Source organism: Parambassis ranga, unplaced genomic scaffold, assembly GCF_900634625.1.
Source record: "Parambassis ranga unplaced genomic scaffold, fParRan2.1 scaffold_22_arrow_ctg1, whole genome shotgun sequence".
NCBI classification, from domain to species: Eukaryota; Metazoa; Chordata; class Actinopteri; family Ambassidae; genus Parambassis; species Parambassis ranga.
Genome location: NW_021144778.1, coordinates 188,284 through 213,478, shown reverse-complemented (window position 1 = coordinate 213,478; position 25,195 = coordinate 188,284). Strand labels below are relative to the sequence as shown.

General features: G+C 43.9%; 3 non-coding genes across 3 annotated transcripts; 1 reads left to right on the top strand and 2 right to left on the bottom strand.

The window, feature by feature from the left end:
• Positions 1-8,461: 8,461 nt before the first annotated feature.
• On the bottom strand, positions 8,462-8,533 carry trnat-ugu (transfer RNA threonine (anticodon UGU)). Its single transcript has one exon. It is a non-coding gene; the product is annotated as a tRNA-Thr (tRNA).
• Positions 8,534-11,858: 3,325 nt separating this feature from the next.
• trnaq-uug (transfer RNA glutamine (anticodon UUG)) lies at positions 11,859-11,930 on the top strand. Its single transcript has one exon. It is a non-coding gene; the product is annotated as a tRNA-Gln (tRNA).
• A 12,832-nt stretch (positions 11,931-24,762) lies between these two features.
• On the bottom strand, positions 24,763-24,835 carry trnaa-agc (transfer RNA alanine (anticodon AGC)). Its single transcript has one exon. It is a non-coding gene; the product is annotated as a tRNA-Ala (tRNA).
• Positions 24,836-25,195: the final 360 nt, after the last annotated feature.

The following is a 25,195-nucleotide window of genomic DNA, read 5'->3' as shown; positions in this document are numbered from 1 at the left end:
CCAGTAGATGGCAATAGACTAGTGAAATGGATATAAGTTGTATTTTTCAGCCACTTCCCTTTGGAAATGATAAGTAACCTATTTGGCAATGTGGTGCCAAATTGTGCCAGAGTGTCCGCCTGGTGATATCTTTACTAAAACCTTTGTGAAGACTTTGCTCTTTGTTCAAATTCTATCAAATTTGGTACATTTGTAGCCAAGGGATAGCTGAATGTGATCAATGGCATCTGTGTACATAGAATCATTGTTAGCATACTGTTTTCTGCTGTCAAACAGGAAAAAAACTTGAGGATAGAAATGTTACATTTCTCATTTAGTTTATTGTAATTCACTCAGGCATACTAATAGACACAATATTTTAAACACTGGAAAAGCATTTTCCGAGGTCCCTGGATGTTCCTAGACACCAAGAACATGCATAATGCACATTATTATTGTCTTTTTAGGTGATTTTTTTTTTTCTTTTAGGGTTTAAAGGGTTAACATCTGAATGTGGTGTAACAAGAGTACGAAGCTTGCCGCCCAAACAGGGACTTGAACCCTGGACCCTCAGATTAAAAGTCTGATGCTCTACCGACTGAGCCAAAGCTGGGGAACAATAGTCTGTCATGGGGGGGGAAGAAAGGAAAGAAGGGGGGAAGAAGGGGGAAGAGGGAAAAAGAAGGAAAAAATGAGGAAAAAATGAGGAAAAAGAAGGAAGAAGAGGAGAAAAATGAGAAAAACGTGAGAGAAGGGAAGAGATGATTTTTATTTGGACATAAATGATTTTAAACCTGTTTTTCATTTTTATATTAATTTATGCTTCGACCCCAAGGTTCCCGGTTCGAGTCCCACAAACGCCAAATATTAATGCATTAGATTTGGACTGATTTAAAAAAATGTGTAACTGGAAGTGCTGTGTACATGAGAAGTCTTTGCTTAATGCTGTTGTGTGACAACACAACAACACACTTTAACACCGATTTTGCCGATTATTAACCTTACGTTACTGATACATTGATATTTTTATGTCTGCATTTGTGGTGTGTGCGTACACAAACATCTGACCTGCTGACTGGTGAGGGCTAGAGAGGACTGCTTCCTCAGCTCCACCAGATACTCTGCCAAGCTGTCAACTCTGTCTATGCCTGGCACACCAGCATCAACCACAGCCTGGGGGAAAACAGAGATGAGAAATATAAGAACCCAGAAAGCACAAATCACACAATAATATTTCTTAATAGCAACTAATGTTACTACAAATAAATGTGCTTTGACATACCCAGATGCTGAGGATACACCAGGCTGTGGCATGGAGGTGGTGGTAGCCTCCTCCTCACAGAGGATGAGGACTGGTGGTCCTCCTAGCCACCAAGCTAGGCTTTAATGCAGCAGAGCGCACCCCACCAAAGGGAGATTTAGTGAACTGGAGAGAGAGGAGCAGGACACTGAGTGGCAGGCTGGTAAAGCAACATTACATGATGTAACAGACACAGCATTTGATGTTATCTGTGTGTATTGAAGCAACTGTCACTCATTAAACTGCATGATGCTATATAATAATGTCCATAGTAAGTAACAGGCTAACACTTTACCTTCTCATAGAGGTCATGCCACCTCTGCTGCCTAGGAGCTGGCCTGCAGCCTCCAGCAGGGCAAACACCTGAGCTGGCAGCCTGCTCATCCACTCATCTTCTCCCATAGCCGTGTGGTTATTGCTCATCTAAAGACACTGACAACAATAAAAAACGCTGAGCATGCAATAATGAACAACGCGCTGTGACGCCGCTGCACTAAATAAACAGTTAATATGCGAATACATACGCGTCCACAGCGATCGTGTAATATAAAGAACACGTGCTCCTGGTTTTCAAATAATGTACGGAAGCGCAGAACCGAATTATGTTTTCTTTATGTCACTATAACGTGATCTTATCACGTTATAACAAGCTAGCGGCTCATCGCGTCCTGTCGTGCTATAACGGGATGAGCCGCTGTTTTACAACGTGACAGCGTCTTATCACGTTATAACGATACAAGACGCTATTGTAAACCGCACGTTTGCAGTATTTACTTACTTTTTAGACGCGTCGAATCCTTCGTCGTAGACGACCGACTGACTGGAAGCGGTTGCTATGGACTCTCTACGTCATCCAATGTAGAATGGAAATGCGCGCCGCCATTGGCGCTGTCGAGCGTCGTCGCGCCGCGCGATTGGATGAAATCCAATCTTACATTGGACGGCGGCGTACGCGATAGGCCGAGGAGATTGGAATTGGACAGACTGTCGTGAGCCAGGTAGGACTGAAGCTGGGGAACAATAGTCTGTCATGGGGGGGGAAGAAAGGAAAGAAGGGGGGAAGAAGGGGGAAGAGGGAAAAAGAAGGAAAAAATGAGGAAAAAATGAGGAAAAAGAAGGAAGAAGAGGAGAAAAATGAGAAAAACGTGAGAGAAGGGAAGAGATGATTTTTATTTGGACATAAATGATTTTAAACCTGTTTTTCATTTTTATATTAATTTATGCTTCGACCCCAAGGTTCCCGGTTCGAGTCCCACAAACGCCAAATATTAATGCATTAGATTTGGACTGATTTAAAAAAATGTGTAACTGGAAGTGCTGTGTACATGAGAAGTCTTTGCTTAATGCTGTTGTGTGACAACACAACAACACACTTTAACACCGATTTTGCCGATTATTAACCTTACGTTACTGATACATTGATATTTTTATGTCTGCATTTGTGGTGTGTGGTGAGATCCATCATCGCCCTCTACACGCCCACACAACAGCATTAAGCAAAGACTTCTCATGTACACAGCACTTAACAGACTCTAATCTCAACACAAAAACACACAGAAAACAATACATTACTCACTTTACCAAACTTTATTTATAGTTGTCACAAGCATTTTACAGAGTAATAAATTATAACAAAAACAATTATTTATAAAAATAGGTCTGGCACAGTGCTGAGGGTATTTGTCCGAGGGGTCATCTATGCCTCTCTCATATTATTTTTTTTGTTTTATGTTGTCCAGCCACTGCTCTTTTGGGACAGTCTGCTGTTCTGTACTGTCCACACTTCTTACACGTGTTGTGCAGTACTTCACGCTGCAGTGTACGTGCAGGAGCAGCAGTAGTCACAGGGGCAGGAGAAGGACAGGCTGGGGCAGATGCTGGGGGCACATTTGCATGGGGCAGAGGGTCAGCTGCCACGACTGGGGAGGTCCAGCACCTGCATCAGTACCATACTGTCCTGCCTCTTCACCCTCTTGTTGTGCCACTGCACCAGAGTAGTGTGGTTAATGTCCACCAGCTGCATACTAGTCTGCTGCATGACAGCCCCATTACACAGAATAAGCTGCCTTATTTTACGGTAATCCTCCAAGATGTGGTCCCATCTGGAAAATGTGCTTGTCCCCCTTTTCTTGGGACTACGGTGGATAGCACAGAGCCTAATGAAGATCATTTCCACTAGACGACAGCAATCTGGCCACTGAGCCAGTGGTGCAGTAGTGGTGAGCGCTTGTCGCTCTCCACCCCGGGTGTAAAGTCCTGCCTCTTCTTTGGCGACCTAAACCTGCCTGTATTCAGCCTGCTCTGGTGCCTGGCAGCAAACACCACCCTTTGCTTGCCGTAGTCCAGAAGGTTCTGCCACGACGCAACAATGGTGCTGACCTGAGGGAGAGCAGAATGACAACACAGGCACATGAGAAAAGAAAATATAAGCGTGGACATGTATGACAGGCGCAGAAGCACGTACACAAACATCTGACCTGCTGACTGGTGAGGGCTAGAGAGGACTGCTTCCTCAGCTCCACCAGATACTCTGCCAAGCTGTCAACTCTGTCTATGCCTGGCACACCAGCATCAACCACAGCCTGGGGGAAAACAGAGATGAGAAATATAAGAACCCAGAAAGCACAAATCACACAATAATATTTCTTAATAGCAACTAATGTTACTACAAATAAATGTGCTTTGACATACCCAGATGCTGAGGATACACCAGGCTGTGGCATGGAGGTGGTGGTAGCCTCCTCCTCACAGAGGATGAGGACTGGTGGTCCTCCTAGCCACCAAGCTAGGCTTTAATGCAGCAGAGCGCACCCCACCAAAGGGAGATTTAGTGAACTGGAGAGAGAGGAGCAGGACACTGAGTGGCAGGCTGGTAAAGCAACATTACATGATGTAACAGACACAGCATTTGATGTTATCTGTGTGTATTGAAGCAACTGTCACTCATTAAACTGCATGATGCTATATAATAATGTCCATAGTAAGTAACAGGCTAACACTTTACCTTCTCATAGAGGTCATGCCACCTCTGCTGCCTAGGAGCTGGCCTGCAGCCTCCAGCAGGGCAAACACCTGAGCTGGCAGCCTGCTCATCCACTCATCTTCTCCCATAGCCGTGTGGTTATTGCTCATCTAAAGACACTGACAACAATAAAAAACGCTGAGCATGCAATAATGAACAACGCGCTGTGACGCCGCTGCACTAAATAAACAGTTAATATGCGAATACATACGCGTCCACAGCGATCGTGTAATATAAAGAACACGTGCTCCTGGTTTTCAAATAATGTACGGAAGCGCAGAACCGAATTATGTTTTCTTTATGTCACTATAACGTGATCTTATCACGTTATAACAAGCTAGCGGCTCATCGCGTCCTGTCGTGCTATAACGGGATGAGCCGCTGTTTTACAACGTGACAGCGTCTTATCACGTTATAACGATACAAGACGCTATTGTAAACCGCACGTTTGCAGTATTTACTTACTTTTTAGACGCGTCGAATCCTTCGTCGTAGACGACCGACTGACTGGAAGCGGTTGCTATGGACTCTCTACGTCATCCAATGTAGAATGGAAATGCGCGCCGCCATTGGCGCTGTCGAGCGTCGTCGCGCCGCGCGATTGGATGAAATCCAATCTTACATTGGACGGCGGCGTACGCGATAGGCCGAGGAGATTGGAATTGGACAGACTGTCGTGAGCCAGGTAGGACTGCTAATCCATTGTGCTCTGCACGCGTGGGTTCGAATCCCATCCTCGTCGTTTCATATTTTAAGGTCAACGTCCTGACACAGGATCATCAGTTGATGGTGTCATAAACATTCCAACTTAAGACAGTTTGGACAGTAATACTGGTGTCCTATCTACACAGATCAGTCTATGGAGGAGTCCACAGTCTGTGCATTGGTCCAGCTGTAGGCATTAATGGAAAACCCACATTCAGTAGGTCAGGAAATGAGAATATGTGAAAAGGTTCAATATTAATAATAATAATAATAATAATAATAATATAAGACACCTGGAGCCACTCTAACCAGATAATGAACTCAAAACACCTGCAAAGGCCTTTAAATGGTCTCAGTCTAGTTCTGTAGGCTGCACAACCCCGGGGAAGACTGCTGACTTGACAGTTGCCCAAAAGACGACCATTGACACCTTGCACAAGGAGGGCAAGACACAAAGAGGCTGGCTGTTCACAGAGCTCTGTCCATGCACATTAACAGAGAGGGAAGGGGTGTACAAGCAAGAGGGAGTACAAAGTGTTCTGCCCAAACAGGGACTTGAACCCTGGACCCTCAGATCAAAAGTCTGATGCTTCCAATACTTCACTAGTACACACCCGCATCCTCCTCCTTTTATGAGGGAGGGTGTAGCTGGATGGATGAGGATGGATGATGTAGTGGACTCCCACCCAGCAGATCAAGAGGTTATAGCATCATTTATTAGCTGAGTTTCCCCTCAGGGAAGCTGCTGTTTACAAGCTGTTTACAGAAAGAAGCAAGAAAACAACAGTCAGCATCATCTTCCAAAAAAACACATGACAATAACATGTGAGACAGAGAGTTTATGATCAGTGCTCCCCCTGCTGGTTTGGACATATGATGACATTTTAAATGTACCAGTCAAAAGTCACTCAGTGGTTTGTCTTCGTTTTTATGACTTTCTACATTGTAGATTCATCCGGAAGACATCAGAGCTATGAAGGAACACATGTGGAATGATGCAGTGAACAAACAGTGTTAAACCAAGCAGAATATGTTTGATGTTTGACATTCTTCCAAGCAGCCAGCTTTTGCTTTGATGACAGCTTTGCACACTCTTTGCATTCTCTCAATCTGAACTGAACCACCAATGCTGTGCAATGCTGACATCTAGTGGTGAAATCACGGGCTGCAGCCTCCTCGTTCCAAAATCAATCCCTCCTCCACATAAAGTCAGAAGTTCTAAATGTGAGTCATTAAATGAGAGGTTCCAGCAGAAACGTCCAAACATCTGAAGAGAAGCTGAGAAGCCTGAGATACAGGGGCTGCAAGCTGTGCTTCAACTGTTCCTGTTTAGACAATAAGAACAGATCATCACTGTCTTTTAAAATGTTCTGATCTAGTCACATTAGTTTGTATATTTATATTACACACAGAGCTGTTGTTTCAGTCACATTCATTTGTTATGTGTACAGTGGGTGCAGGAAGTATTCAGACCCCCTTAAATGTTTCACTTTGTTATATTGCAGCCATTTGCTAAAATCATTGAAGTTCATTTTTCATCATTAATGTCCACACAGCTCCCCATACTGACAGAAACACACAGAGTTGTTGACATGTTTGCAGATGTATTAAAAAGACAAAGTGAAATATGACATGGTCCTAAGTATCAGAGCCTTTGCTGTGACTCTCATATAATGAACTCAGGTGCGTCCATTTCTTCTGATCATCCTTCAGATGGTTCTACACCTTCATCTGAGTCCAGCTGTCTTTGATGATACTGATTGGACTTGATGAGGAAAGACACACACCTGTCTGTATAAGACCTTACAGCTCACAGTGCAGGTCACATACTGGGTGATGACGTCCTCCTGCAGGTGTTACTGTGGAACAACTGCTCTGGATTGGGATGAGTCTGAATAGAACTTTGTTAGCTTTGTAAAGCTGTGTGGTAGTTAGAGAGGAACTGAAAAGAGTCAACAACAAGGAGTTGTCTCCAGAGAAATAAAGGTACACATCAGGGCTCGTCCGGGATTTGAACCCGGGACCTCTCGCACCCTAACAGGAATCATACCCCTAGACCAACGAGCCATGTGTGCCCTCTGATCTTCATGTGTCAGCAGCTGAAACTGAAATGTAAATGAATAAAAGACTACTGTGCACTATAGCTGTCTGGAATTAGCGACCTATCTACAACGCGTGTCACATGTGCTCGGAAAGCTCGGAAAGTGTGGACAAGCTGGAGGTAGAAGAGAACCGTCAGGAGAGGGATGAACAGCTGCCATGATATTTGTAATGGGACGTCAGGACTTTGTTTTGGTTTTCTTTCCAGAACAATAAAGGATCTGAAATGAAATGTGTGAAATGTTAGTTCCACCATTTTGAAGACTTGGATTAAATTACGCATTCTGGGAAATTTTTTTACATTTTTTTTTTATTTTAGGTACTTTAGTAATCCCAGAGGGAAATTGTTTAAGGCCCCTAAACAAAAGACAGGTCCTTTGGCCAGTAGGTGGCGCAGTGTCTGTAGCATTTCAGCATATCAATCTGTGCAGAGTCAAATGTTCAGCATGACTGTAAGGTTTCATCCACATAGGATGAAGAATGAGGGAGATACAGCCACAGAAACCCTGTGGGGGTCTCAGCAGGGGTTAATTGTCTAGTTGTTGAATCTAGAATCTAGAATCTTCTAATACGTCAGACAAAAAGACATTTCCTGGGACACATCAGCTGAGTGTGTGTTTGTGCAGTGAAATACACTTGTTGTGAGGACTTGAATCAGTTTACTCCTCAAACATACTCCTGAAACTTCTCTAAGCTTAATGAACAGTGAACAGTAAACACAGGTTCATGAAGCAGTGCTTCCAGCCAACGATCACACAGTTTAACACATCTTTGTTTTGTGTGGTGTTGTCAGACGGCAACCTTCGGGGTTCAAACTTGAAGCCCATGCGGAAGTGTCAAAACTTGTAATTCATGCCGCAACCACTGGGGGCGGCTCCAAAAGCGAGTCATTTCCCATAGACTCCCATGTTAAAATGTCCGACTTCACAGCAGGAATGAACATGTTTACAGCCTGGTACAAAAAAACATTCTGGTCTCAGATGATAGGTTCTCTTCTAGTGTCAATTGTATGGGGGTGATTTTTTTTATATAACTTACTCGTTTTAATTATATTCGGACTTAAAATTATGCATAATTAAAGGCGTTGCCACTTGAGCAGCAGAAGGCTGACGTATAACAGCGTGAGTTTCCTGCTTTCATGATCGCCCGCCCCCAAACTCCACTCGTGCTCCCCCTCTTTATACATATTTGGAGTTTTTGGCGGACGTGATGCTTCCAACGTGGCGCTCCCACGAGCCTCAGAACGGCTCTTCAGAAACAAATGGGTGACATCACGGAAGCTCTGTCTATAGTTTTTACTGTCAATGGGTGTTGGGTTTTGTCTTTCTTTAAAGGAACCTCCTACAGATCTTTGAAGGCATGAATGGGAATTGAACCCATGATCTTTGGTTTACAAGACCAACGCCTTACCACTTGGCCACCACACCTTTATCTTTCAACTTGTGAATTGATCACTGATCGTGATCAACACACGCACAAGAGAAACCACAATAGCATGCAGCTTTACCTTCAGGTCTAACAGCTGGGAGCTTTTTCCAGCATTATTCTGTCTCAGCATGATCATGGCTGACAGGACACACACATTTACATCAACACACACAGGCGGCCGCGTATGGATGAACACACACTGACCCCTAAAACCAGATAAACACACACATCAAATCACATCAAACACACACACATCATTCTAGAACTGATATGTTATTAGTCAATAAAAACCCACAGCCACCCCACAGGTAAAGAGCACAGGACAGAAGAGACACATCCACAGGACAACACTCAGCAATCCATCTTCACCTCAAAGAGAAAGGACAGTCAGTCTTTTGAGGACAATAATGTCCACATTTTAAACAGAGGACAGGTGGTTTGTAAGGATGGAAGTTAGGATGCTACAGTACATAACAGAAGCTCACAGGCAGACACGTTTTTTCCAGCATAGTAACGCCGTGTTACGTGGTCTGCGGTCTCTGCTTTGCTCATTGTGGAGTCACATGTGCTGTATTGTACTGTTTGTGAAAAAAGAAGGATAGTGTTTTATTACAAACACCACTGAAGCCTCCATGAGGTTGTTCTTGTATAGTTCCTGTGATGTTTAGGTTACCATTGTAAGATCCAAACCAGGTGTGCAGTGTAAAAACAATACACTTCAGAGCTTCAGGGCATTTATTGTTCATTAAAAATATCTAAAGTTGGTTATCCATCAACAACAATGGAGAAATGACAGTGATGAATCAGCCTACAACTGAATTTACAGTAAGTTTGAATATTTGTAGGGGCATCGATCTTCAGTAATAACTGCTAATAATAATTATACAGAAGAAATGGTGCACTGGAGGAACAATACTACTTGATAAATACTGTACAGTGTGTGATGCACACTCTACTTTTAGGAACATCTAAAGTGTGAAGAAATAGGAGCTGTCATCACAATAAAGACGGACACAGTGCAACAGTCTGTTGCTAAAATGCTTCATCAAAAAGCATCGGAGCTCAGCGACAAAAGTTCAAGTAATAAAGCAACAAAAGCATTAAAGGATGGTCATCGTGTCTGTTATATCAAATATAGACATGAACGGTATTAAACTGGCTGCTGAAACTACAGCTATGAAGCTATAGCTATGAAGTTCAGCTCGTATTAAGGAAGCTGTGATTAAGATTTTATTTTACTTTATTAGGGCCCGAGCACGAAACGTGCGAGAGCCTGGATTTAAACTGAATGTTTATTAATGTTTAGAATTTATTAGGTTTTATTTTTAGTTTACGCTTACTACTTTACCTTTTTTTATATTTCTAACCTGTTTTTTGAGTATACATGGAGCACCTGGAATAAAAGCAATTTCCCCCTGGGATCAATAAAGTATTTCTGATTCTGATTCTGAAATGCAAGCATAAATGCATGTTACACCGTGTGGGCGGGGCAACGTCATGAAGTTGACCCTTCGCCACCATAGGGAAAGCTGCTGTGTTTCTTGATTTGTTCATCCTACCTGCCTCTTACTCTATCATGACATCAGCCCCTGTGCACCTTTTAAAACCCCCAAATCGTCATATGTGGGCGTGGCCACATGGCTCAGCAGCGCCCCCTGGAATGAGATCTGAGCCCCCGTTTGACCTACAGACATGAAAATTGGTACACATACGTATCACCTCTAGACGAGAAAAAAAGTCTCTTGGAGGTATCCTCTAAAACGCACAGGAAGTCCTGCATTGATCAGGAGGTGGTTTCGCTGATACCAGTCCACAGAGTTCTGCATCAGTCCTCTGTACTCTACGTCGACGTTGTCAGTGATGAAACCAACAATTGCAGTGTTGTTAGAGAACTTCTGCAGCACACAGCCGTCAGTGTTGTTTCTGAAGACCCACAGTTCTGGGCTCTCACATATTGTTCAGATTCAGATTCAGAAAATTTTATTTGTCTCTAAGTGAGCAGCTTGAAATATAAGACACAGTAAAATAGAATAGAGAATAGATACAAATAAAATATAAAATATTAAGTATGTACAGGTTATCAAGTCATAAATGTTATAACTATCCAAATGTCCATGAACAATGTAAACAGACTGTAAAGTGGCTGAAGTTCAAAAGTAAGCAGTAAACGGTAGTATTTGTATGTGCAAATTAAAACTATTGTGGTGTCTAGTGCAAGAGTGCACTAAAAGCACCAGGGCGACCGTTCAAGGCGCCCTTTTGGCTCTCAAAAATACATTTGCAGATTGCGGTACATATAAACAATATAATCACATAATGACATTGACCCTTGATTACAGTACACGTGGTAACGTGATGGAATTTTTTCATGGACACAGAGGATGGGGGGAGAAAACAACAGATACGGAGGCAGACGAGAAGGAAGGGAGGGGTAGGGAGGGGAATGTATGTGCGTCAGTTCCATGAGAAGTGTGTGAGATAGTATGACTGAGACTGCCAAGATGTTTACAGGCAGTTCACCAGTTGTCCTTGACGGGAGATAGGAGTTGCACAGGAGTCAGATAGGAGCACAGCTGCTGGGCTATTCTTCAGGGCCTCAGGAGGGGGGGGGGAGGGGCAGACAGAAAATCAACCAAAATCATAACAACAATTTTCGATCTGTAATTAATTTGCCCAGATCAGTGATCGATAGGTCAGTCCGGCCTCAGTGCGCATTCGTCCCTTGCAGGTGCATGGAGAACCTTCGACATCTCTTCCAGCTTGACAGATATTCCTTCCATTGAGATCCTCAAATGGTCGGACTGTCTTCCGATGTTATCCACCCGCTTCCAGCCCTCTCCGGAGCGGGCTGAAATGTTGCAGATCAGCTCTTCCATCCGGTCCATCTTCTGATGTAATTCTGAGATCCGAGGTCCCATGAGCCCAGGGTCTTGTTTTGTGTCCACGCTTAGTGGTAGTGCCAATTTGCCAGCAGCGGCTTTTCCAACTTTTCGGTACAGCAGGACCACGCAATTCAGAAGTATGCCTACTACCAATGTCCAATAGATGAATAGATCCTCCACATCTTCTAGGGTCCCTTCAGGGCAGAGGGGTTCTCCCGGTGATGTCTTTCTTTGTGAGAAAATGTTGTCCAATGCACTGAGCGACCAATTTATTTGCTCCATGTCATAAAATTATCCCAAGGATAGCAAAGCTGGGTGTTCAGGGAATAAAAAGTCACAAAAATCACAGGACAGGACAAGCCTTATCTAGACATGGAGGACAGTCTCCTCATGGAGGACAGTCTCGCCGGATAGAGGAGGAGAAGAAGATCCATGTGAAGCAGGGTCCATGGTGTAATGGTTAGCACTCTGGACTTTGACTCCAGCGATCTGAGTTCAAATCTCAGTGGAACCTTTTGTTTGGATGGTAATACTGGTGTCCTAATCTAACAGTAGTCATAGTAGTCAACAGTCAGTAGTTGGTGTAAAATAATTGGATTAGAGATTAGATTAGAATATGCATTGACTAGATTTATTTTGTAACTGTATCCCAAGCCTCCATAGATGATGAGAAATGCTGTCTTTCCACCCAGATGACTATAGCAGACTGTCAACACACACACACTAACTAGCACATTAATGCTAACATCAGTGGATAGCTGCTGCAATGTACGGTAAGTGTGTTATAGCTGTATAACACACTGTATAGAGTGTAACATGTATAGCCAGAAACTATGCCAGGGACTTGTGCAGGACTAGTTGATAGCCCATAATTAGAGTTTAAATGGGGGTGAAACCTGCTAGGAAGGGATGAAAGGACAGAGTTGTAAACAGGTGAGAGCTGATGGTTTTTTCACATAGATGACTCTTTCCGCCATCTATGTGAAATTGAAAAAAACTCTTCATTTCAGTTGAGATGATGAAGCCCAATGCTTGGATGCTGTCCATTGAAGGAGAGGTGGTGGTGGGACCACACAACAGTTTCAGAGGACAGGAGGGGTTCATATATCAGTGAGTTACAGAAGAATCAGAAGGAAAGGAAACAGTGATGACTGCAGGTTTGGAGCAAACAATCAGTCCTGGAGTTTGAGCTGCTCTGATCGTGGTTACTCTGTCTGGCACAATAACAGAAAAAACACTCATCTCCTCCTCCTCTGGCTCTGACAGAGCAGCAGTGTATGTGGACTGTCCTGCTGGCACTCTGTCCTTCTACAGAGTCTCCTCTGACACACTGATCCACCTCCACACCTTCAGCACCACATTCACTCAGCCTCTACATGCTGGGTTCTGGTTGTATCCTGGTTCCTCAGTGAGTCTGTGCTGTGTGTAGAAGCAGAGTGTGTGGAAGTGACAGCAGCTTCAACTTTGTGCTTTAAATGTTGATGATGTTTCACTTTCATTTGAATCACTGACTGTGATTTCAGGTCAGAACATGTTTTTGTCTTAGAAGCAGTGAAATGAAGAATGTGAAGCTGAATTTATGATCATGAACTTTGACATGTCCTCACAAATGAAACCCTTACATTAAGAAATGCATGATTCCATGTTGTTATGGCTCTGATATTAAAATGTAGTATTATAATAGGAGTTAATGGACCTAAGTGGAAAACACCATTTAAAACTGCTGCAATACAAACACTAATAACTCCAACTCAATATTTTGGATAAACTTTGACATGACAGATATAAAATAATGCCTGAGCCTCCCAACTTGTAAAATAACTTGTTTGTGCATTTTTACATGAAATATTTGCATCATGCAAGCTACCTGGCATTTAAAGCGTTAAACTCCTCCAATGATTTCATGTTTGGTAGTTCTGAGCAGTCCTGAAGTTGTTCCACATATTTATGCAGAAAAATATGAATCTGTTCAGTTTTTAGAGCAGTTTTTAGAAGCGGACATTTTTGTCCCTGATGACACAAAGGGTAGTAAATGTGTTTCCCAGTGTTCTGGTGATGTATTAGAAACATTTAAGTTTGAATTCTAAAATTTGTGTTGAACTGCCCGATTGCCCTTTTTTCCCTCAACCTGTGACGTCGGCGGAACTGCGATCACTCACCTGCTCCTGCCCGGGACGTTAAAAAGAAGCAAAGACACGAAGAAAGACTCAGAGAGACACTGCAGCGCTACCACGCAGCTGTGGACCTTTCAAAAGTAAAAGCATTGAAGGCATTCAGTGCCACAATGGAGAGATGTGGATCTTGAGGAGCTGCGTGAATTCCTGGGGCTGCTGATCCTGGGCGGCATGTACCGGTCCAGACACGAGTCCATGAAGAGCCTCTGGGATGAAACAACAGGGAGGGTCATTTTTGCAGCCAAGATGTCCCAAAAAAGGTTTTCCTCCATCAACCTCGCTATGTGATTTGATGATCGACTGTCCTGGCCAGAGCGCCACAGGAGAGACAAGCTGGCTCCTGTGCGAGATCTGTGGACCCAATGGACCACCTGCATCCCAAAAATGTATAACCCAGCGAGGGATGTATGTGTTAATGAACAGCTGGTCCCTTTCAGGGGCCGCTGTTCGTTCAAACAATACATTCCCTCCAAACCCGCCAAGTACGGGTTAAAAATCTGGGTGCTGAGTGATGTGCAGACCTCCTATGCATGGAGATTGGAGTTGTACACAGAGGTCTGCCGCATCAGCACCCAGAGAACGGAACCAGGGGAAGCGGGTGGTCCTTCAGCTAAGAATTTCCTTCGGGATTAATAAAGTTTTATCTTATCTTATCTTATCTTAACTGAAAAGGGCTACACAGTGACTGCGGGCAATTTTTTACATCTTTCCCCCTGGCTGCAGAGCTCCAAAAGGGCAAGATGGCTCTGGTCAGGACAGTGCGAAAAAATAAGCCAGAGCTCCCCCAGCAGCTGCTCACCGTGAAGCAGAGACAGGTGCTGTCCTCTTGCTTTGCATTCACCCAGGACTGGACAGCAGTGTCGTATGTACGAAGAATGTGGTCCTCCGCAGTACAAAAAACGGGGAGCCAGTATTCCAGGAGTCTGGTAAGTTAAAGCCCCAGATCATCCTGGACTACAGCAAAGCCAAAGGAGCTGTGGACCACCTGGACCAGGTAAGCAACATATCAATTATTACCCAAGTTATTTACTTATGTACATGTTAAGTAAATACATTTGTATGTAGTATTATTATGTATTATTGTGATTGTCTGATATAGCCATACTATTTATTCAATTGTATTCCATATTTTACATATTATTGGAAGATTTCAGACTCTTTTTCATAATAAGAAGGTTGTGTGTAAATGTATTCAAACCATCTGAGCATTTCTTTTTCAGATGTGTGGTACATACTCGTGCCGGCGCAAGACACCGAGAGGGCCAACGTGCATTTTATATCACATGCTGGACATGTCTTGCTTCAATGCTTTTGTACTCTTTGTGGCTGTCGATCCTGCATGGAACAGCCAGAAAACCTGGTCCTTCAGGAAGAAGGAAGAAGGAAAAGAAGAAGAAGAAGAGGAAGAAAAAGAAGGGCCAGGGCCATCTAAAAGCCGCAAGCAGTGCACTTTGTGCTTCCAGCGCAGACGTGTGTGGAGCCACTGTGCCAAATGTGGGGCCCATGTCTGCAAAATGCGTCGTGATGTCATCTGCAGTGATTGCCTTAAAATGTTAAAAAATATTTCAAAAGAAGAAAAAAAAAATGTTCAATGTCTAATTACGTCTGAAGTTATTTAAAAAACAATTTGATGCAGTGAAATTAAAAAATATTTATATAAAAGTATTTATATATGACTTTTTTTTTTAAGTTTATGGGAGGACAAGGTTCCCATTGATGATCTGATAGTGGGAGAACTTGATGCTCTCCTTCATATCTGCATCCTTGACTCTTGGCAATGGCAGGTATATGGTTTCACACAAAATATGTGATACAAATTAGAGTCATTTTTAAATGTGTTTTGGTTCGGGGCGTGTGTTTTGTTCGGTTCTGTACATGCGCAGCAAGTAATGTCTGTTTACAGAGAGAAGCAAGAAAACAACAGTCAGCATCATCTTCCATAAAAACACATGACAAACATGTGAGACAGAGAGTTTATGATCAGTGCTCCCCCTGCTGGTTAGGACATATGATTAGGACATTAGGACATTAGGACATTTTAAATGTACCAGTCAAAAGTCACTCAGTGGTTTGTCTTTGTTTTTATTTTTTTTTCAGAGGGAAATACGACACTGTATGACACTGCTGCACAAGCAGTGTCATACAATGACTAGCAAGGTGCGCCACAGGCTAGGGTGAAGTGTCTTGCCCAAGAACAACAGTGACTAGGGAGGAGTTGGGATCGAACCACCAACCTTCCGCTTTTGCTTTGATGACAGCTTTGCACACTCTTTGCATTCTCTCAATCTGAACTGAACCACCAATGCTGTGCAATGCTGACATCTAGTGGTGAAATCGCAGGTTACAGAATCAGATCAGAAATTACTTTTTTTATCCCCGAGGGGAAATTCTTGTTTGTTACAGACAAATAGAAGAAAAGATAATTGAAATATGAAATAGAAATATATAATAAATATTGAAATACCTAGACATCATTTAAATCCCTGAGTTGTATCTAAAGAACATATTTACTATTGTATAAAAACCTTTACACAGTAAAGAGCATGACATGAATGTATCAGTATGAATGTACAGTGTCTGAGTGACTGTTACAGTTCAGAGTTCAGTAGTTTGACTGAGACAGGCAGGAATGACTTCCTGTGTCTCTCAGTGGTGCATCGTGGGAGTCAGAGTCTGTTGCTGAACAAGCTCCTGTAGCTGGTCAGCACAGTGTGGAGCGGGTGGGAGGGACAGTCCAGTATGGTCTTTATTTTGGACAACATCCTCCTCTGACACCTTTGTCAGAGAGTCCTCTCCCACAACATGGCCGGCCTTCCTGATGATTCTGTTTATGTCCCTCACCCCCAGACTGCTGCCCCAGCAGACAACAGCATACATGATGGCACTGGCCACCACAGACTCATAAAACATCCTCAGCATCGTCCTGCAGATGTTAAAGGACCTCAGCTGCCTCAGAAAGTAGAGGCGACTCTGGCCCTTCCTGTAAACAATGTCCACGTTCTTACTCCATTCCAGTTTGTGGTCCAAGTACATTCCCAGGTATTTGTACTCCTCCACCACCTCCACACTGACCCCTTTGATGCTGGTAGGGGTCACTGGAGCCTTTGTCCTCCTCAGATCCACCACTAGTTCCTTTGTCTTTGTCACATTGAGCAGTATGTGGTTGCTCTCGCTCCAGGTGACAAAGTTATCCACATACATCCAACCACTGCAGAGTCATCAGAGAATTTCTGGAGGTGGCAGGTCCCTGTGGAGCCCTGGTGTGGCTGATCAGTCTGTCAGACATACAGCTCTGTAGGCGTACACACTGTGGTCTGCCAGTCAGATAGTCCACCATCCAGGACACCAGTGGGGCATCCACCTGCATCGCTGTCAGCTTCTCAGCCAGCGGGGCCAGCAGTCGTTAGCAGGGTGAACCGGGGTCACCTTTAAAACTGATACAGCTCATTGGCCCTTTGCACACTGCCATTAACTCCACCCCTGCTGCTCCACCTGTAACCAGTGATGGTCCTCATGCCACTCCACACCTCTCTTGTGTTGTTTTGCTGAAGTTTCCACTCCAGCTTCCTCCTGTACTTCTCCTTGGCCTCCCTGATTTTTATTCTCAGGTCCTTCTGTGTAGCTCTCACCTCCTCCCTGTCGCCCGCTTTGAATGCCTTCTTTTTTCTGTTTAAAATGGCTTTAATGTCCTTAGTCACCCATGGCTTGTTGTTGGGGTAACAATTCACTGTCCTAACTGGAACAACACTGTCCACACACAAGTTTATGTATCCAGTCATGCACTCTGTGATCTCATCAATGTCCTGCCAGTCAGTCACTTAAAAGCATTCCTGAAGTGTTGCAGCCTCCTCATTCCAAAATCAATCCCTCCTCCACATAAAGTCAAAAGTTCAAAAGTTCTATGTGAGTCATTAAATGAGAGGTTCCAGCAGATTCCAAGCGGTTCCAAACATCTGAAGAGAAGCTGAGAAGCCTGAGATACAGGGGCTGCAAGCTGTGCTTCAACTGTTCCTGTTTAGACAATAAGAACAGATCATCAATGTCTTTTAAAATGTTCTGATCAAATCACATTAGTTTGTATATTTATATTACACACAGAGCTGTTGTTTCAGTCACATCCATCTGTTATGTGTACAGTGGGTGCAGGAAGTATTCAGACCCCCTTAAATGTTTCACTTTGTTATATTGCAGCCATTTGCTAAAATCATTGAAGTTCATTTTTCCTCATTAATGTCCACACAGCTCCCCATACTGACAGAAACACACAGAGCTGTTGACATGTTTGCAGATGTATTAAAAAGACAAAGTGAAATATGACATGGTCCTAAGTATCAGAGCCTTTGCTGTGACTCATATATTGAACTCAGGTGCGTCCATTTCTTCTGATCGTCCTTCAGATGGTTCTACACCTTCATCTGAGTCGAGCTGTCTTTGATGATACTGATTGGACTTGATGAGGACAGACACACACCTGTCTGTGGCTGTGTCCCAATTCAGGGTCTGCATCCTTCGGAGTGCGCATTTTAAGGCCGCTTACGTCACAAAGCTGCGCGAAGGCTGTCCCAATTCGCCAAAAGTCGAAGGGTCCTTCAAATGCGTCCTCCAAATGCGTCCTCCTTTTGCCTGAATTTGGAGGACGCATCGCTACCATCCTTCGTGGCCTTAAATATCCCACAATGCTTTGCGGGCCTACTTTTTGTCCAATAGTACAACGACGGACCAAGCGAGCGGCAGCGGCACCGGCAGGAGTGCCGAATTCACATTTAAATGTAAGTAAAGAGCAGTAGTTCGAGAGTTTTAAAATGCTAGTAGTGACAGCGGCATTAAAAAAATGAGTTTTATATTTACAAACATGACGTCCTGTTGATACGAGGCGCTGTAAACTAAACGCTTTGATTGAATGTTGTTTCTGGACTGTGTACTGTAGTATAGTATAAAGTATAGTTCACGTGAGGAGCAATATTATCGTTATTATATCAAACGGTCATTCTGCCTGTTGGCATTTTGTTGAAGGAGGAGCAGAGAGAAACAGAAGAAACCTGACAATTGATAACGGAGGAGATGAGGCTGGAGAGAGAGGGAGAGAGAGAGAGAGAGAGAGAGGGAGAGAGAGAGAGAGAGGGAGGGAGAGAGAGAGAGGGAGGGAGGGAGAGACAGGAGAGAGAGAGAGGGAGGGAGGGAGAGGGAGAGAGAGAGAGAGGGAGGGAGAGAGAGAGAGAGAGAGAGAGAGAGGGAGAGAGAGAGAGGGGGGGAGAGCAGAGAAAGAGCGGACAGACCTCAGCTCATTGAGAGGATGGTGGACAGCAGTGATTTTATGTTCTGTTATTTAAATGTTACTTATTAAATTGTATATTAAATCGTTCTTGTCTCTGTGTTCTTAAACTCTTCTCACCTTGTTACATCATGTGTTTCATCACCTATTTATAATTTAAGTAAACTTTTGAACAACTTCTCAGTGACAACAGTAAATCATTTATTGTGTGTGTGTTGTGTTATGTACAATATTTACAAAGACACAGAACATTTCTAACTATTTACCAGTGGGCATTATGAAAATGTACAGTTTATTATTTATAAAGATCAGCAGAAAATACTATTCACAAAGAACATATATATAAATGTTTGGCTGAGCAGGAGTCCTTGGTGCTGCTGGACTGGATGATGCCACGGTGAAGACCTTGGAGTCCTCTGGCTGTGAGTGGGACATCATCTGGGGGAGGGGGGTGTCTGTCTCCTCTGTCCACCACATCGTCCATCAGGGTTTGCAGAGCTGACGATCGGCGGCTGCCATGTTACTAAAGATGTTTTTAAAAAGGCAAAAATAAAAATAATAACTTCAACAGAGCGGCTTCCAAAGCAGCTTAAAATATGAAAAGCTATAAAATATGTATCCTCACCCTCCAGAGGTGATGATGGTCAGTACACCTCCTCCAGGACAGACAGCTGGTCCTGCAGGGAGCCCCACTCTCCTCCACCCAGCAGTAATTCTCTGGTGCAGTGACAGACCTGATGCTTAATGACACATTAAAGCAGTGCTTTCAGGGTTATTTGCAGGGTTCTTACACATTTAGCTATTTAATTTAAAGTATTAAAATTACAAACAGACCCTGTATCAAGTCTTACAATTGAATCAAATATAAATTACATTTAATCATATTTGTCTATCTACTGGTTATATATCTAGCGTTTGCTCAGTAACTGGTATATTAATTATGATCAATTATATGGTTAAACAGCAGCTTACCGTCACCTCCCCACTGCGCTCTCCCAGCCTGAAGAAAATGAGCCGTCACAGGTTTTGCTGCCGCTGGAGCCGCCTCTCCTCTTCCTCCAACAACAAATAAATATATTAAAATATTCCAAATGTCTAAATCCACACTGTTGTCCCGTTTGTTGTCTAGTCCATGTTGTGTCGCTGTCGCTGCTTTTGTTTTTCCCGGGGCAAAATTTATGACGTCGCGCCACAATCAGGAAGTGATTTGAAGGCCAGACCGTCCCATTTACCAACGGTGGAGGATCCTCCGGAGGATCCTCAGGAGGACGCGGCCTCCTGAGACCGTGGAGGCTGCGTCCTCCGAAGGATGCAGACCCTGAAGTGGGACACAGCCGCAATAAGACCTTACAGCTCACAGTGCAGGTCACATACTGGGTGATGACGTCCTCCTGCAGGTGTTACTGTGGAACAACTGCTCTGGATTGGGATGAGTCTGAGCTAGCTTTGTAAAGCTGTGTGGTAGTTAGAGAGGAACTGAAAAGAGTCAACAACAAGGAATACAGTTAAACATCAGGGCTCGTCCGGGACTTGAACCCGGGACCTCTCGCACCCTAAGCGAGAATCACACCCCTAGACCAACGAGCCATGTGTGACCTCTTATTTTTCATGTGTCAGTCGGTGGAAGAACAACACAAAGCACATGTTCTTCTTAGTTTGACATTGGTAAAGATATGAACAAAGATTTCTTCTAATTGTGTCAACAAAGATTGAACACTTTGCATATCACTGTCCTCCATGAGGAGACGACTGTCCTCCATGAGGAGACGACTGTCCTCCATGAGGAGACGACTGTCCTCCATGTCTATTTTTTTTTTTTTTATTTTAGATAAAAAATTAATCCCAGAGGGAAATTCTTTACAGCTGCTGCCAAGCAGTGTCATACAATGACTAGCAAGGCATGCCACAGGCTAGGCTGTGGCATTAGCTCAACATTGAATCATAAAGTCTATTTGTTGCATAACAGGAAGTGGTCTTGTATTAGGGTGTGACCCTCCTGAGAAGCAGAACCTCTCCTTTATAGGGGCTGTCTTGATAACACCTGAATGCTGCAGAGCATCTTCTTCTTTCCTGCTAAATAAATAATGGCCCTGTGGTCTGGTGGTGTCGGTTCACCTTGGACAGCGATGGACAGGAGGACAGGAAGGTCCGGCTGCTCTCAGCTGGGACCTGTGTGTGTCTGGGTGCACACACACCTGCAGTCTGCCCACAGTTACTGACGTAGCCACTCCGTCACACCCCAGCTGACACATGACCGCACCAGGTGGCTGCTGCTATGACAGATGGTGGTCGTCAGCATTCCTCGTTAGTATAGTGGATAGTATCTCCGCCTGTCACGCGGAAGACCGGGTTCGATTCCCCGACGGGGAGAAAGACTTTTACCAGCAGATAGGATGATACGGACCGGTACATTGCTGCTGCAATAGAAACATTTCCCAGTTTGGGATAAATAAAATATTTGTTCTGTTCTGTTCTGTTCGTCTTGTGTCTTGTGAGCTTTAGATTATATTATTTCTTGGGCTCTATGCTTCTAAGTGTCTTAAAAATATGTGGTTCCTTTATTTACAGTGGTGCATGTCATGTGACTTACTTATGCAACATGTATGATAATGTTCTGTCTCCTCTCATTTCCAGACCTGTCTGGAGGACACACAGAGTGGACATGGTCACAGAGTGCGCTGCTGTTTGTGTCTCTGCAGCATGGGCAGCTGCTCCTGCTCCACTCGTCACCGGCTGATTGTTCACACCTGTGATCAGTCATCAGCCAATCCTGCTGCAGCTTCCATCTAGTATATGTGTCCATGGAAGCCGAGCAACATGTCAGCTACACACATAGAAACACTACACATAGTTTGTCATATAAATAACATGGATTGAATCATGTTGTACAGTCAATGGGAAACAAAAAGCACTGAGAGTGGTGCTGGTAGTGCAGCAGTGGCTGGAGGCTGAAGTGCTGCCACCTAGTGTCAATATTGTGGTATTACTCTGACTACATATTCCACCTTTAACTCTCTGCCATATATACTGTGCCATGTGTGAAGTGATAATAAAATGTGAATGTGAATTTATTGTAAAGAACTTTACTTATTATCCCTGTTATAAGTGAGGCAGTGTGTGTGTGTGTGTTTGATGGAGTGTGTAATGTCTGCTCAGTGTTACTGATGCTGCTGTGTGTGATCTGAAAACTGATCAAACTGTGATGTGTCTGATGCTGACAGAAGAATCAGAGGTCAGACAGTCGGATCCTCCTCTGTGACACCTTTAACATCATAATCAGAAATCTCTGTCTGCTTCTGGTACATGCAGCTGATCACCAGCAGGGGGCTCACTGCTTTGCTGTCACTCAGTGTACAATGGAACTGTTAGAATGATGGTGCGGCTCACACACTGTGTGTGGTTTGAGGTTAATCAGTGCAACAATGTCAGCTTCTCTCTACAGACTGTGAGAGAAACAGTCTGACTGAAGACAGGAGGAGGCAGAAATGTCACTGTGTGGATGTCAGCTGCCAGAAAAACACCACAGAAAGAAGAAGAAAGAGGCAGAGGAAGAAGAAGAACAGAGAGGGGAAAGTGTTTGTGGTGACAGTGGATTGGAGTAAAGCTCAGCTGCTACAACAGAACAGTTTCTGAACACATGTGTAGCCACCAAAACTACACCTGGTACAACAAAGGATCACAGTTGAGTGGAGGACCAAGGCTGGAACCAGAGGACCAGAGCTGAGCTCTGGAGGCCAGAGAAGTCCTCCTGCAGCCTCTGCTGAGTTTGTTCCTTTGACCCTCTGTTCTTTGTTCTTGATGATCTTTTGCAGTGTTTTGCTGATTTATCTATGTAATTATATCATGTGAGGATGTTTGACATAGCAGATCAATCATTTCACTGTGATTCAGATCAAATTCAGATCACAGAAAGGCCTTCCTGTTCTCACTTCAGGAATGAATTATGGTTTTGTATTTTCATTGGTCAACAGTGGTGGAATTGTAACCTTTTAATGGGATTCTGTTTGGTTACCATAGAAACCACTGAGGAGGCACTGATGGCTGTGGGGCTGTTGGGGTTGCTGCTGCTGAGTGGAGTCGTCCTGGTGGTCATTATGATGGAGATGCTGCAGGGTTCGTTGTGTTGGTGGTTGTGATGGGATGGTGGTCCCTGATAGGGGTGCTGCCGAGTGGGGTCATTGTGGTACAGGTTAGGGGTGTGAAGTGGTCCCTCTCAAACCTGCAGTAGTCTTGAGGTTGTCAGCAGTGGGGGTCGTCTCCTGTGGTTTGTGATCTCCACACTGATGCATGGTCGTTAGCAGAAAAGCTGTTTTTCAACTCTTCTGAGTATTCCCCTTTTTGCCACCTTGATGTCCTTGGTGAGAGGGTTTCTGGTCTGCCTGTACACTGTCAGAAAAAAGGGTACAACTGAGGTCCATTTTTGTTCCCTAAGGTACAACTGCTGATGATTTTTGATTTTAATCTGTGTCTGGACCCAGGGATGGATCGGTCATCGGTTAGGCCTGGTTATCCCATATCAAAATCTGCTAGTTAACTTTATTCCATTGGAGACCAACTCCTTGTTGTTGACTCTTTTCAGTTCCTCTCTAACTACCACACAGCTTTACAAAGCTAACAAAAAGTTCTATTCAGACTCATCCCAATCCAGAGTTGGTTCCACAGTAACCCTGCAGGAGGGGACGTCATCACCCAGTATGTGACCTGCACTGTGAGCTGTAAGGTCTTATACAGACGGTGTGGTCTGTCCTCATCAGTCCAATCAGTTATCATCAAGACAGCTGGACTCAGATGAAGGTGTAGAACCATCTGAAGACGATCAGAAGAAAATGGACGACCTGAGTTCAATATATGAGAGTCACAGCAAAGGCGCTGATACTTAGGACCATGTCATATTTCCCTTTGTCTTTTTAATACTCTGCAAACATGTCAACAGCTCTGTGTTTTCTGTCAGTATGGGGAGCTGTGTGGACATTAATGAGGAAAAAGGAACTTCAATGATTTTAGCAAATGGCTGCATATAACAAAGGTGAAACATTTAAGGGGGTCTAATACTTCCTGCACCCACTGTACACATACAAATGAATGTGACTGAACAACAGCTCTGTGTGTAATATAAATATACAAACTAATGTGATTTGATCAGAACATTTTAAAAGACAGTGATGATCTGTTCTTATTGTCTAAACAGGAACAGTTGAAGCACAGCTTGCAGCCCCTGTATCTCAGGCTTCGTCAGCTTCTCTTCAGATGTTTGGGAACGTGTCTGCTGGAACCTCTCATTTAATGACATCACATTTAGAACTTCTGACTTTAATGTGGAGGAGGGATTGATTTTGGAATGAGGAGGCTGCAGCCTGCGATTCCACCCTAGATTCAGCATTGCACAGCATTGGTGGTTCAGGTTCAGATTGAGAGATGCAAAGTGTGCAAAGCTGTCATCAAAGCAAAAGCTGGCTGCTTGGAAGAATGTCAAACATCAAACATATTCTGCTTGGTTTAAACACTGTTTGTTCACTGCATCATTCCACATGTGTTCCTTCATAGCCTGATGTCTTCATGATGAACCTACAATGTAGAAAGTCATAAAAACAAGACAAACCACTGAGTGACTTTTGACTGGTACATTAAAATGTCATCATATGTCCTAACCAGCAGGGGGAGCACTGATCATAAACTCTCTGTCTCACATGTTATTGTCATGTGTTTTTATGGAAGATGATGCTGACTGTTGTTTTCTTGCTTCTCTCTGTAAACAGCTTGTAAACAGCAGCTTCCCTGAGGGGAAACTCAGCTAATAAATGATGCTGTAACCTCTGGGACTTGATCTGCTGGTTGGAGTCCACTACATTATCCATCCATCCTCATCCATCCAGCTACACCCTCCCTCTTAAAATGCAGGCTGGAGGATGCGGGCATCGATCCCGCTACCTCTCGCATGCTAAGCGAGCGCTCTACCGTTTGAGCTAATCCCCCTTGTACAAAGGGTCAATTGCAAGTCAATCAGGACTCACTACACTACATGAAGTGTACTAGTGAAGTATTGGAAGCATCAGACTTTTGATCTGAGGGTCCAGGGTTCAAGTCCCTGTTTGGGCAGAACACTTTGTACTCCCTCTTGCTTGTACTCCCCTTCCCTCTCTGTTAATGTGCTTGGACAGAGCTCTGTGAACAGCCAGCCTCTTTGTGTCTTGCCCTCCTTGTGCAAGGTGTCAATGGTCGTCTTTTGGGCAACTATCAAGTCAGCAGTCTTCCTGTGGTTGTGCAGCCTACAGAACTAGACTGAGACCAGATGTAACAAAATAATGTACTTCGCTATTTTTAACATCACAATTT